The sequence below is a fragment of the Schistocerca serialis genome, chromosome 1 (genome assembly GCF_023864345.2).
Source record: "Schistocerca serialis cubense isolate TAMUIC-IGC-003099 chromosome 1, iqSchSeri2.2, whole genome shotgun sequence".
In the NCBI taxonomy this organism is placed as follows: domain Eukaryota; kingdom Metazoa; phylum Arthropoda; class Insecta; order Orthoptera; family Acrididae; genus Schistocerca; species Schistocerca serialis.
Window position 1 is genome coordinate 1,084,412,050 of NC_064638.1, and position 13,135 is coordinate 1,084,425,184.

General features: G+C 45.7%; 1 protein-coding gene across 1 annotated transcript in view; it reads left to right on the forward strand.

Moving 5' to 3' along the window:
* The window catches only part of LOC126416031 (guanylate cyclase 32E), an 809,394-nt gene that overhangs the window by 500,956 nt on the left and 295,303 nt on the right, over positions 1–13,135 (forward strand). The gene's annotated exons all lie outside the window — the stretch shown is intronic.

Below are 13,135 nucleotides of genomic sequence, written 5' to 3' on the forward strand. Positions count from 1 at the left end.
TTTCCTACTGGTTCTTAATTTCAGAATGCCTGCTGTGAGAACTGATACGGAATTAGTAGCAACAAACGCCTTCGCTCGATAACAAGTTACCAATTTCAATTTCACAAATAGTGTAAGCATTTGTTAACTCCTGTATTTTTACTTTCATATACGAGGAATACAATGTAGTTGTCAGCTGATGCGGCAGAAAATAGGTGGCACTGTCAATACCGCATGGGGAATGTACTGAAATGATAACACAAGTCTAGTGGCAGCACTGCGTGACATAAATGTAGCTGGTTCCTCCCGTAGCGCCCCTCACCCATCGGCAGTCGACATGTTGGGAATTGAGGAAGAACTAAAAAGTAACAATTGAGTAACAACAGAATTAAAGGATCAGCTCGTAACTGTACCCATTGTGATATCTAAGTTTGAAATTTGGCTCTGGGATGCCTAAAAACTTCCCCTGTAATGGGCAAAAGCGTGGTGCCTTTCGATGGTACCATCTGGCTGGACAACGCTTCGAATAGGAAGATGTAGACATATGCGAAATAAAACGTCACAACTCAGAAGTTCTTCTGATGTATGAAGTGGATTAACGATGTCACACTGGCATCAAATTTCACCGAAATTCTGCTCAACCGCGCTGTAGACGTGTCGATCGATGGTAAGGTTGTCATAGCCCCTGACCCACATTTCACACCTTCTTTTAACGCATTTGCTCTGGAGGTAGCAACAAAAGGCATCCCTGAAACCACACCTCTTCTTGGGATTTTAGTTCCCACACATTTTGCGGTCTAAGTGGACAGTTTGCAGTGATTGGGCACCAGGAAGACGTCTTCGTCGATCTGTGACACTGTTGACATCTCCCAAACGCTTCTGTCTTTCTCTAAGGACTTCAAGAGCTGGCAACCCCGTTCAACATGATCTCGCCACGATGGTGTGTAGTGCGCCGCAGTTTTTGCTCCAGTGTACAAGTTGGAATCACTGATGATCTATGTAAACATTCGACGAAATTTGAAAGTGATCCAAAGGAGCAAAGGATGCTTATTTTTTTCAGTGCACCTCTTTCACATCCTCCTGTGGTGTGCTCATGTAGGAGTGTGATATTGATGCATGTGTGAAGACGACGGAAAAGTATCCCTCTAACGCCTCCCAGTTCGTCAGTACCCTCAGTGGCACCTGTTAAAATTTACTGAGACTCTTGAAAATGTGCCTCTACAGAGGAAACCTGCGAAGCAGCCCTAGGTGCCTGCAGGCAGGCAACTGGCATCAGAGGTTTGTCAAGTGGTTGCCTACCTGCAGGTGCCTACTGCTACTTCTCATCTTTTCTCCATAAAGGCAAATTTTTAAATTCTCAATAAATGTGGGAAGATGTCACCGACTGTTTTGCAGAACTGGGGTGTCTCAGAGGGATCCTTTGCCGTTTCATTCAAAAAGTCGCATCCCTCTGTCATCACACCACAGATGGCTCTGAAAAAGGAGTAGCGGTTAAAGGCGCTACAGTCTGGAACCGCACGACCGCTACAGTCGCAGGTTCGAATCCTGCCTCGGGCATGGATGTGTGTGATGTCCTTAGGTTAGTTAGGTTTAAGTAGTTCTAAGTTCTAGGGGACTTATGACCACAGCAGTTGAGTCCCATAGTGCTCAGAGCCATTTTTGAAAAAGGAGTACTGAAAAAACGTAAGCAACCTTTGCTACTTCGGATCACGTTCAAATTACATCGAAAGTTTTGAACTAACCTAGTAGTTCTGAACTGTACCCCACGGCGAAAACTGCGGTCGCTCTGCACACCAAAGGGGTAAGATCACGTTCAGTGATGTTGCTAGCTCGTAATGTTCTTAGAAAAGGGTTCAAGTGTCACACAGATGTCAGCACTCTCAAAGATCGTCAAGAACGCCTTCTTGTGGCCTACTGCACTGCAGACTGTCGCTTTCGACTGTGAAATGTGTGGGAATCAACATCCCAAGGATACTGGTGGTTTCATTGACGCCTTTTATGCCAACCCCTGAGGCATGTTATAATTGATTATGAGCCGGGTGTGTCTAAAATGTTTTTCCCCGCCACTCATAAGAAAACTGTTTGATTTCAACGGTGAACTCAGAGACGTCAAAATAAGGGGTTTAATGTTGGTCAAAGAGGCTGCCATGATCTTCCAGTCGTGAGACACGTCCATGGTGGCGATGGACAGAGCTTTGGTGAGATTTGGTGCTAACGTGACATCATTAACCCACTTTACACGACACTTGAACTTCTAAGTTGTGGCATTTTCTTCCGCATGCATCGACAATTTGCTGTTTCAAGCGTCGTCGAGCCTGAGGGCGACGTAACAGGGCACCATGCTTTTTCACCGTTACAGAAGAAGGTTGTAGACATCTTTGTGCTAAAACTTACGGGTCACAGTGGGAGACAATTACGAAGTTTCGAAGAAGTTATCGTTTAATTCTGTCTTACGTTTACTCTGGCTGAAATACTCTGAAGAGCCAAAGAAATTGGTACACCTGTAGGGCCAACGCGAGCACGGAAATTTGGAAATTTGTGGTTATATCTCATGGGACTACACTGCTGATGTCATCGGTCTCTAAGCTTACACACTACTTAATCTAACTTATACTAGCTTACACTAAGGACAACATACACACCCATGCCCGAGGGAGGACTCGAACCTCCGACGGGGGGAGCCGCGCGAACCGTGACAAGACGCCCGCGAACACGCATAAGTGCCGCAATTCAACTTCGCATGTCTGAAGTAGTGCTAGAAAGAATTGATGCCATGAATCCTGCAGGGTTGTCCATAAATCCGTAAGACTACGAGAGGGTAAATATCTCTTCTCGACAGCACATTCCAAGGCATCGTAGATATGCTCTATAATTTCATATCTGGGGAGTTTGGTGCTCAGTGGAAGTGTTTAAATTCAGAAGAGTGTTTCTAGAGCCACACTGTAGCAATTATGGATGTGTACGATGTCGCATTGTCCTGCTGGAATTGCCAAAGTCCGTCGGAATGCACAATGGACATGAATGGAAAAAGGTGATCATACAGGATGCTTACGTACGTCTCACTTACCAGAGTCGTATCTAGAAGTATCAGGAGACCCATATTACTCCAACTGCACACGCCCCACCCCATTACAGAGCCTCAAACAGCTTGAACAGTGCCCTGCTGACATGCACGGTCCATGGAGTCATGAGGTTGTCTCCATACCCGTACACGTCCATCCGCTCGATACAATTTGAAACGAGACTCGCCCGACCAGGCATCATGTTTCCAGTCATCAACAGTCCAATGTCGGTGTTGACGGGCCCAGGCGAGGCGTAAAGCTTTGTGTCGTGCCGTCATCAAGGGTATACGAGTGGGCCTTCGGCTCCGAAAGCCCATATCGATTATGTTTAGTTGAATGGCTGGTACGCTGACACTTGTTGATGGCCCAGGATTGAAATCTGCAGCAAGTTGCAGAAGGGTTGCACTTCTGTTAGGTTGAACAATTATCTTCAGTCGTCGTTGGTTCCGTTCTTTCTGCATCTTTTTCCGGCCGCAGTGATGTCGGAGACTGATATTTTACCTGATTCCTGATATTCATGGTATACTTGTGAAATGGTAGTACGGGGAAATCCCCACTTTATGGCCCCCTCGGAGATGCTGCGTCCCATCGCTCCTGCACCGACTACAGCACCGCGTTCAAACGGACTTAAATCTTCATAACTTGCCATTCTAACGGCAGTAACCGATCTAACAAATGCCCCAGACACTTATTTCTTTTAGGTGTTGCCGACCGCAGCGCCATATTCTGCCTGTTCACATAGGTCTGAATTTGAATATGCATACCTGTGCAGTTTCTTTGGGGCTTCATTGTATAATGCGCGACGCCGTTGTAGATCGAGTTTTCTCTCTGAAGCGTCGTATATGCTGGTATGAAACATCCTGGCGGATTAAAACTGTATGCTAGACCGGCACTCAAACGTTAGGCTTTTGCCTTTCATTGGCAACTACTGTGTCTTCTGACCTCCGACGAGTCCTCACAGCTTTACTTCTGCGAGCAGCTCGTATCCTACTTTTAAATCTTCAGAAAAGTTCTCCTGTGAAAGGTACAGGACTAGCACATATCCACTCATCAGCATATAGAAATACAACAGATCTTTTAGTGTACAGTTTGTATGTTGCTAGCACAATAATGGATACAACGGTACTTTCGTACTCATCTGATAATTGTTATGCGATGAGAGTAGTTACCCTACAATCATTGCAGTTACGCATTTGGTGCAAAACACTCTGCATCTCACAGATATGGAATGGCATACTATAGATTGTGCCTTGGTGGCTAAGTAGTATAGTGCTCCATTACTATATCATGTACATTGAGTTCAAACCTTAGTCCAATCAATATTTTTTATTATTTTATTAATTACCGCTTCCTTCACCTCTGGTAGCGGTTTCTTAATATCAGAAATCTGATTTGTGTCTAGTAACATCTTTCTGTAGTAATACATCGAATTTACAAGACACAAAATTTTTTCTCTACAGGCTTATTTTGTTAACCAGTGTTCATTAACATGAACACGGCTAATTATTCGTAATGGAAAATGAAGAGCAAGGAATATAAATCTGACATTTGGTATCTTGCTCTCGAAAAATCAGCAACTTTTAATTTTTTTCCGATCTTTTATATTAGCTTTTCTAAATGTCAGTGCAGAAATACGCTTTCCGGATTTTCCCAGTATAAGAGAAAGTTCTCGGTCCACAACCAATCACAGAAAAAATATTACGTGGGGACGAAAAAAAATATAGTGAAAGCCGAAAGGGTGCTAACTACACTCCTGGAAATGGAAAAAAGAACACATTGACACCGGTGTGTCAGACCCACCATACTTGCTCCGGACACTGCGAGAGGGCTGTACAAGCAATGATCACACGCACGGCACAGCGGACACACCAGGAACCGCGGTGTTGGCCGTCGAATGGCGCTAGCTGCGCAGCATTTGTGCACCGCCGCCGTCAGTGTCAGCCAGTTTGCCGTGGCATACGGAGCTCCATCGCAGTCTTTAACACTGGTAGCATGCCGCGACAGCGTGGACGTGAACCGTATGTGCAGTTGACGGACTTTGAGCGAGGGCATATAGTGGGCATGCGGGAGGCCGGGTGGACGTACCGCCGAATTGCTCAACACGTGGGGCGTGAGGTCTCCACAGTACATCGATGTTGTCGCCAGTGGTCGGCGGAAGGTGCACGTGCCCGTCGACCTGGGACCGGACCGCAGCGACGCACGGATGCACGCCAAGACCGTAGGATCCTACGCAGTGCCGTAGGGGACCGCACCGCCACTTCCCAGCAAATTAGGGACACTGTTGCTCCTGGGGTATCGGCGAGGACCATTCGCAACCGTCTCCATGAAGCTGGGCTACGGTCCCGCACACCGTTAGGCCGTCTTCCGCTCACGCCCCAACATCGTGCAGCCCGCCTCCAGTGGTGTCGCGACAGGCGTGAATGGAGGGACGAATGGAGACGTGTCGTCTTCAGCGATGAGAGTCGCTTCTGCCTTAGTGCCAATGATGGTCGTATGCGTGTTTGGCGCCGTGCAGGTGAGCGCCACAATCAGGACTGCATACGACCGAGGCACACAGGGCCAACACCCGGCATCATGGTGTGGGGAGCGATCTCCTACACTGGCCGTACACCACTGGTGATCGTCGAGGGGACACTGAATAGTGCACGGTACATCCAAACCGTCATCGAACCCATCGTTCTACCATTCCTAGACCGGCAAGGGAACTTGCTGTTCCAACATTACAATGCACGTCCGCATGTATCCCGTGCCACCCAACGTGCTCTAGAAGGTGTAAGTCAACTACCCTGGCCAGCAAGATCTCCGGATCTGTCCCCCATTGAGCATGTTTGGGACTGGATGAAGCGTCGTCTCACGCGGTCTGCACGTCCAGCACGAACGCTGGTCCAACTGAGGCGCCAGGTGGAAATGGCATGGCAAGCCGTTCCACAGGACTACATCCAGCATCTCTACGATCGTCTCCATGGGAGAATAGCAGCCTGCATTGCTGCGAAAGGTGGATATACACTGTACTAGTGCCGACATTGTGCATGCTCTGTTGCCTGTGTCTACGTGCCTGTGGTTCTGTCAGTGTGATCATGTGATGTATCTGACCCCAGGAATGTGTCAATAAAGTTTCCCCTTCCTGGCACAATGAATTCACGGTGTTCTTATTTAAATTTCCAGGAGTGTACAATGACGAATATCGCAGCGCTAAAATCTGGAGTGGTTTTACAATATATGACGTGTAAAAGAAACTTTATCTAGTTGCCATTATTTCCAGAACGTTAAGAAACATAACAAATGATCAATATTTCACTGTTCTTATGTTCGCACAACGTATATACTGCCTCATACCAGACTGTTCATTACGCTCCACATTAAACGGAAAGCCACACAGGAGTTGTATTCACTTCAGCCACGCACCAGTAACAAGCTAGAGGTACCATTTAAGTATCAATGTCTTGGTATAACCGATTGACAACTGCATTTCACCTCTCCTGAGAGACATCAGGCGCTTTTTCTCTGGTGTTTCGGCAGATACTTGCAGTTTAGTTTCTGCAGTGTGTAGCTGACGTCAGCCCAAACAAATACTGCTAATGGCGTCTCTCATTCGACGCCCAGTATCAACGGAAAGCTTCGGTTTGTTTCACGTAACGAGCAATATGATTTTTAAAGCGTAATAATATGTGTCCATTCGATGGAGCGGTCCCAAATTAGTCTTGTGCGATTTTCGTTCCATGTATATGTACTCGTATTAACAGGGACAGTAAAGTAATAAAAAAACCATTACTCCAACAGCGACAGTACCTCCCTGGCCGGCGCCAACTGCCACCGCTATGCAGCAGAGCTGCTCATTCGCCGCTAGAATACTGCATATTCTTCATGCACTACAGCCCCAGTTAACACAAACTGGCAGAACAAATATCGCACTAGACCTCATCGGGATCCGCTCTATAGACTGGCCATGCAAAATTCCGTTTTAAAAATCATTTTATTTTAACGGGCACAAACTAACATTAGCCGTCGCATGAAAGATTTGATAAGTACCATTTGTTTGGGCTGACTCCAGCTATACATTACAAAAAGTAAATTTCAAATAACTGCCCAAACACCAGAGAAAATGCGCCTCCTGACTCTTAGGAGGAGTATGCCATTTGTAATGAGTATGCCTTCTAGCGGTAACTGTATGGAAAGGAATGTGGAGCGTCTCCCACCTGGTGGTCTGAGTAACACTAATATCTTGCCATTGTGACCGAGGAGAGTGGTGCAATGATTAATACACTCGACTCACATTCGGAAGGACAACGGTTCAAGCCCGCGTCAGGCCATCATGATGTAGATTTTCCGTGATTTTCCTAAATCGTTTCTGGCAAATTCCGTGAAGTTTCCTTTCAAAAGGCGCTCCCGATTTCCTTCCCCATCCTTCCGTAATCCGAGCTTCTGCTCCGCCTCTAATGACGTCGTTGTCGACGCAACATCAAACACTAATCACCACCTCCTCTTGTTAATGTTCCAAAACATTGCAGATATAACTCTAGTTTTCTTATACAGACGGCAGTAAATTTGTACACCTTTATAAAGGTGCATTAAATACACGACACTCATTTGCGGAAGTTCTCAACAAAAAGTGAAAAAATGGCTCTGATCACTATGGGACTTAACTGCTGAGGTCATCAATCCCCTAGAACTTAGAACTACTTAAACCTAACTAACCTAAGGACATCACACACATCCATGCCCGAGGCAGGATTCGAACCTGCGACCGCAGCGGTCGCGCGGTTGCAGACTGTAGCGCCTAGAACCGCTCGGCATCCCGGCCGGCACAAAAAGTGACTAAATTTGTATAAATAAAGGATTTCACGAAACTGCTCTTTGGAGTGGTGGTGCGCTTGTTGTTAAGGACGCCGATAGCTCGGGCAGGTTGTGTCCGCGCTAGAAGATCGTTCTGCTGTCGGCCGGCGTGGAATGTCAACAGCCAGTCTGTGTGGCAGTTACGTTGAGTCGATCAAAGCCCAGCGACTCTCTGCGTCCGTCAAAGAGGAGCGCCGCTACTTTACACGTCTTTGTTGAGTCCACGACGTCGCGAGTGGTCTTTCACGTAAATAAACATAGGCAGCGATTAGCTCGAAAATAACTTAAAGTATTCTGCTGCGCTGTCTTGTCCCGAATCGGCCGCCTGATCCAACCAAAAGACCTGAAGATGACAGCAAAGTTGGCGAAACCTGTTGCTTTTAAAGAAAGAAGTGCTTACGTGCAATCTTCGCTTTATAAAGTTTTTACCAAGTGAAACGCATTGTTCCTTCTAGCTTCTCAGCGTGAGAAAATTCAATCATATTATTTCACAGTTATAGTTTTCACAGCTGCTAATGACATTTATTGTGCAATACAAGCGGCTTTGCAAGGATATAATTGTGAGAGAATTTTCTCTCTGTCCTTTAGGCTGGAGAGCGTCTGATATCATAGAGCCGTATTTTTAATGACTTTTTGTGTCGTTTCATCAGCATCAAATAGTGTGGTAATGGACGAAGTTGACCAGTTACTCTCGAGATTTTCATTTTTTCTCAGGTTCTTTTCTCAGCTTTTCAAGACACAAAGCAATTTTTCCTATCCATATCATTCCTATTTAAAGTAATTGTGCGACAAGGTTCGGTCGCGAGCAGCTACATTATCAGCGACGATCTATCCAGTCTTTTTCCTTCCCCGTCTCTCAATAACGGGGGCAGTATTACATTACCGTATGCCGACGGCATCTATTAGCGTAGCCCATTGAGGTACCGCAGTGGTTAGTTGCAGGACTCTTCTTCGGAAGCACTACGGTTAAGATCTTCGTGCGACCATCGAGATTTAGGTGTCTTGTAATTTATCGAACTCTTTTCGTGCAAGTGCCGAGACGATTCCTCTGAAAACGACACGACTTATTTTCTTCCCCATCTTATCCCTTTCATATCGAGCTGGTGGTCCGTCTCTACTCATCTCGTAATCAACGTGACTTAAAGCTTGGTGTTCCTTCCTTTTTCCTTAGCATACTTTGCTGATGAGTCGAAACTGCGTCGGATTCGTTATCGGACAAACAACTAACTTATATATTTGTTGTAGCCGCTTAGCGGAAAAATTAATTTCCATGGAATTTCGAGAAGATATTACGTAGCCAAAGTGTGACGGAAAAAGTGTGCCATGAATCTCTGTGCACTGTCGTTCCCATTTGCGCCCCGAAACAAGTAACTACAATATGAATATATTTCCTTCTATTAATCGCCTCTATTAGTCAAATATTTTTCTGATAGTGTCGCTGGAGAAGTTAAGTTCTCGTGACTTGTATTTATGAATGATGAGCAGTTGCAGTAAACAGCACAACTTCCAAGTACGCAGCCATTTTTAATAGAGCGTAGGCTGTGCCTCGTAGTGACTGAATCATCACATCCTATTTTTCAATAACTTTTGGTGAATAACATTATTTATGTTACAGGGGCCAGCGACTACTACGCACAAATCGTCATTGATCGAAAAAGCCGCATTTTTAGAATATGAACCACATTTATAACACACTTAAACCAACAAGCCCGACAATGGTAAATGGATACAACACGGACAGCTGCAGCATAGCGGCTCTTTATTTTCATTCTCTATGTTTATCTGTTTCGCTAAGCTAAAGTGCCATATTGTTTTACATTAAATATTTGCGAAGCGTAATTTTGCAGCAGTATGCTGTGATACACTAGGTGATCAAAAGTATCCGGGCAGCCCCAAAATCAGACATTTTTTCATATTAGGTGCAAAGTGCTGCCACCTACTGCCAGGTACTCCATATCAGTGACCTCAGTCATAACACATCGCAAGAGAGCAGACTGGCGCGCTCTGCGGATTTCACGTACTTCGAATGTGGTCAGGTGATTGGTTGTCACTTGAGTCATACGTCTGTAGCGAGATTTTCAGACTCCTAAACATCCCTAGGTCCACTGTTTTCGATGTGATAGTGAAGTGGAAACGTGAAGGGACACCTACAGCATACAGGCCGACCTCGTCTGTTGATTGACAGAGACCTTCGACAGTTGAAGAGGGTCATAATGGGTAATAGGCCGACATCTATCCAGAACATCACACAGGAATTCCAAACTGCATCAGGATCCACTGCAAGTACTATAACTGTTAGGCGGGAAGTGATAAAACTTGGATTTTATGGTCGAGCGGCTGCTCATAAGCCACATATCACGCCGGTAAATGCCAAACGACGCCTCTCTTGGTGTACATTGGACGATTGAACAGCGGAGAAACGTTGTGTGGAGTGACGAATCGCGGTACACAATGTGGCGATCCGATGGCAGAGTGTGAGTATGGCGAATGCCCGGTGAACGCCATCTGCCAGCTTGTGTAGTGCCAACAGTAACATATGGAGGTGGTGGTGTTATGGTGTGGTCGTGTTTTCCATGGGGGGGGGGGGGGGGGGCTCGCACCCCTTGTTGTTTTGCGAGGCACTATCACAGTACAGCTCTCATTGATGTTTTAAGCACCTTCTTGGTTCCCACTGCTGAAGAGCAATTCGGGGGTGGCGATTGCACCTTTCAACACGATCGAGTACCTGTTTATAATGCACGGCCTGTGGCGGAGTGGTTACACGACAATAACATCCCTGTAATGGACTGGCTTGCACAGAGTCCCGACCTGAATTCTACACAATACCTCTGGGATATTTTGGGACACCGACTTCGTGCCAGGCCTAACCGACTGACATCGATACCTCTCCTCAGTCCAGCACTCCGTGAAGAATGGGCTGACATTCCCCAAGATACCTTCTAGCAGCTGATTGATCGTATGCCTGCGAGAGTGGAAGCTGTCAACAAGGCTAAGGGTGGCTAACACCATATTGAATTCCAGCTTTAACGATGGAGGGAGCCACGAACTTGTAAGTCAATTTCAGCCAGGTATCCGGATACTTTTGATCACATAGTGTAGCTTTTTACGAGGTGCATTCATGTTATAACAACGAATTTTTTTTCCTCACAAAATTAATCACATAACTGCGAAAGTTGTGTCACTTCTCCATGACACCATGACACAATGTCAACGGCATTGTCACACGGTCGATGCGAACGCTTCTTTAGGAGTCTGCTTCGACCACTGGAAAATCAATTACGCAATAGCGGCACGGCTAGTGAATGTGTGGCCGTGGAGAGTGTCTTTCATCGCTGGAAGAAGCCAAAGTCGCTAGTAGCCAGGTCGGATGCGTAGAGAGTATGAGTAATAACTTCAAAGCTAGTGTCACGAACAAACTGCAGGCTCGCGTTCGCCCGATGCGCTGGTGCGATGCTGGCCACTGTGGCCGAGCGGTTCTAGGCGCTTCAGTCCGGAACCGCGCTGTTGCTACGGTCGCAGGTTCGAATCCTGCATCGGGCATGGATGTGTGTGATGTCCTTAGGTTAGTTATGTTTAAGTAGTTCCAAGTCTAGGGGACTGATGACCTCATATGTAAAGTCCCATAGTGCTTAGAGCCATTTTTTTTTGCTGGTGCGCTGTTTGGCGAGGAAGCACAAGCGCAGGCTTTTTTGGTCGTTTTTCACGCAGTGTTAGAATGAGCTTTTTCTTCGAGAAATCTTGGTACACTATAGCTGTCACCCTAGTGTCCTTTGGAACACTATGAGTAAGGATTGCATCATCCTTGTACCATAATATTCCACCATCATTTTTTCGGCGCTACCGCTCATTGAAATTTTTTTGCTGATGGTGAGTGTGTTTTCTTGCACTGAGCTGAATGGCACTTCATTTCAGGACTTAAAAATGGTATTCTTGTCTCATCCATTGTCACAATCGATCCAACGAAAGTGCATTCATACCGCCATGACGCGTCAACATTATCTGACAAACTGCCACGCGCATAGCCTTGTGGTGGTCCGTCAGTATGCATGGCACCCGCAAGGACGACACGTTTCGCATGCAGAAATGTTTGCACAGATCCCGTGGAAACGTCAAATATGGCAGCGACGTGTTCCACACTCACCCGCCACGTCCCCAACGCAACGCAACTTCCTGTACTCCCTCGATCACGTCGTCAGACCTACTGGTCGTGCTTTGTTGTCAGACGATCTTCCGGCTTCTTTGAAGTGTTGCACAACGAAAGCACATTACACTCATCCATGGCACCACCACCACATGTCTCACTCAACTGGCAATGCCGGGTCTCATCACGCAGATGGAGGAAACTAAGCCGCGCTGGATTAGCCGAGCGGTCCAAGGCGCTGCAGTCATGGACTGTGCGGCTGGTACCGGTGGAGGTTCGAGTCCTCCCTCAGCATGGGTGTGTGTGTTTGTCCATAGGATAATTTAGGTTAAGTAGTGTGTAAGCTTAGGGGCTGATGACCTTAGCAGCTAAGTCCCATAAGATTTCACACACATTTGAACATTTTTGAGGAAACTAATGTTTACACGCTGTTCTCGCAAAGTCGCCATTTTAAGTATAAAAAATAGTCCTCATATTCGCCGCTGCCGCTAAAGTTCTATGAGCTGTTCCGTCCTGCGATCTCTGTTGCACAATCAAGAAGAACGCACCTGCATTTTAGAAGAAACTGCATGCTTCGCTCTGTTTCCAGTCGCGGAAAAAAAATCAAAGGTGCTATAATTTGAATACACCTCATGTGTGATATATTTCTTAGCAGAGACGCTACACCTTTAGATTGACGAATGGTCGGGACTGTAGTTGGCCGTCCTCTAAATGTCTCGCTTTATTTTTTTATATAACAGTAATTCGACTACTTCGTCGTTACCTAAAATAATGCCGTTGTTACATTTCTGTTAGTAGCATACAATATATCGATTTCAGATGTCATACATAATGGTAAAAATTCCTTTTTTCAGCTTCCTTTCAAATGAAGATCAAAATTAATTTATGATAATTTCAAGGAATAAACAACATTATCAGAGTTTTTAGTTAATTATTATTTTTAATAATACATTCCAGCGTGATGGTAATAGAAGTCGAATAACATAATAAAATGTATATTTGTCAATCTAAATGGTTTCATAATTGGACTGTAACATACTATGATAATCAGAAAGACTCCATTACACTGTAGCACAAGAGACAACCGAAAATTTCAGGACGAAATGGGAATAAATCACCA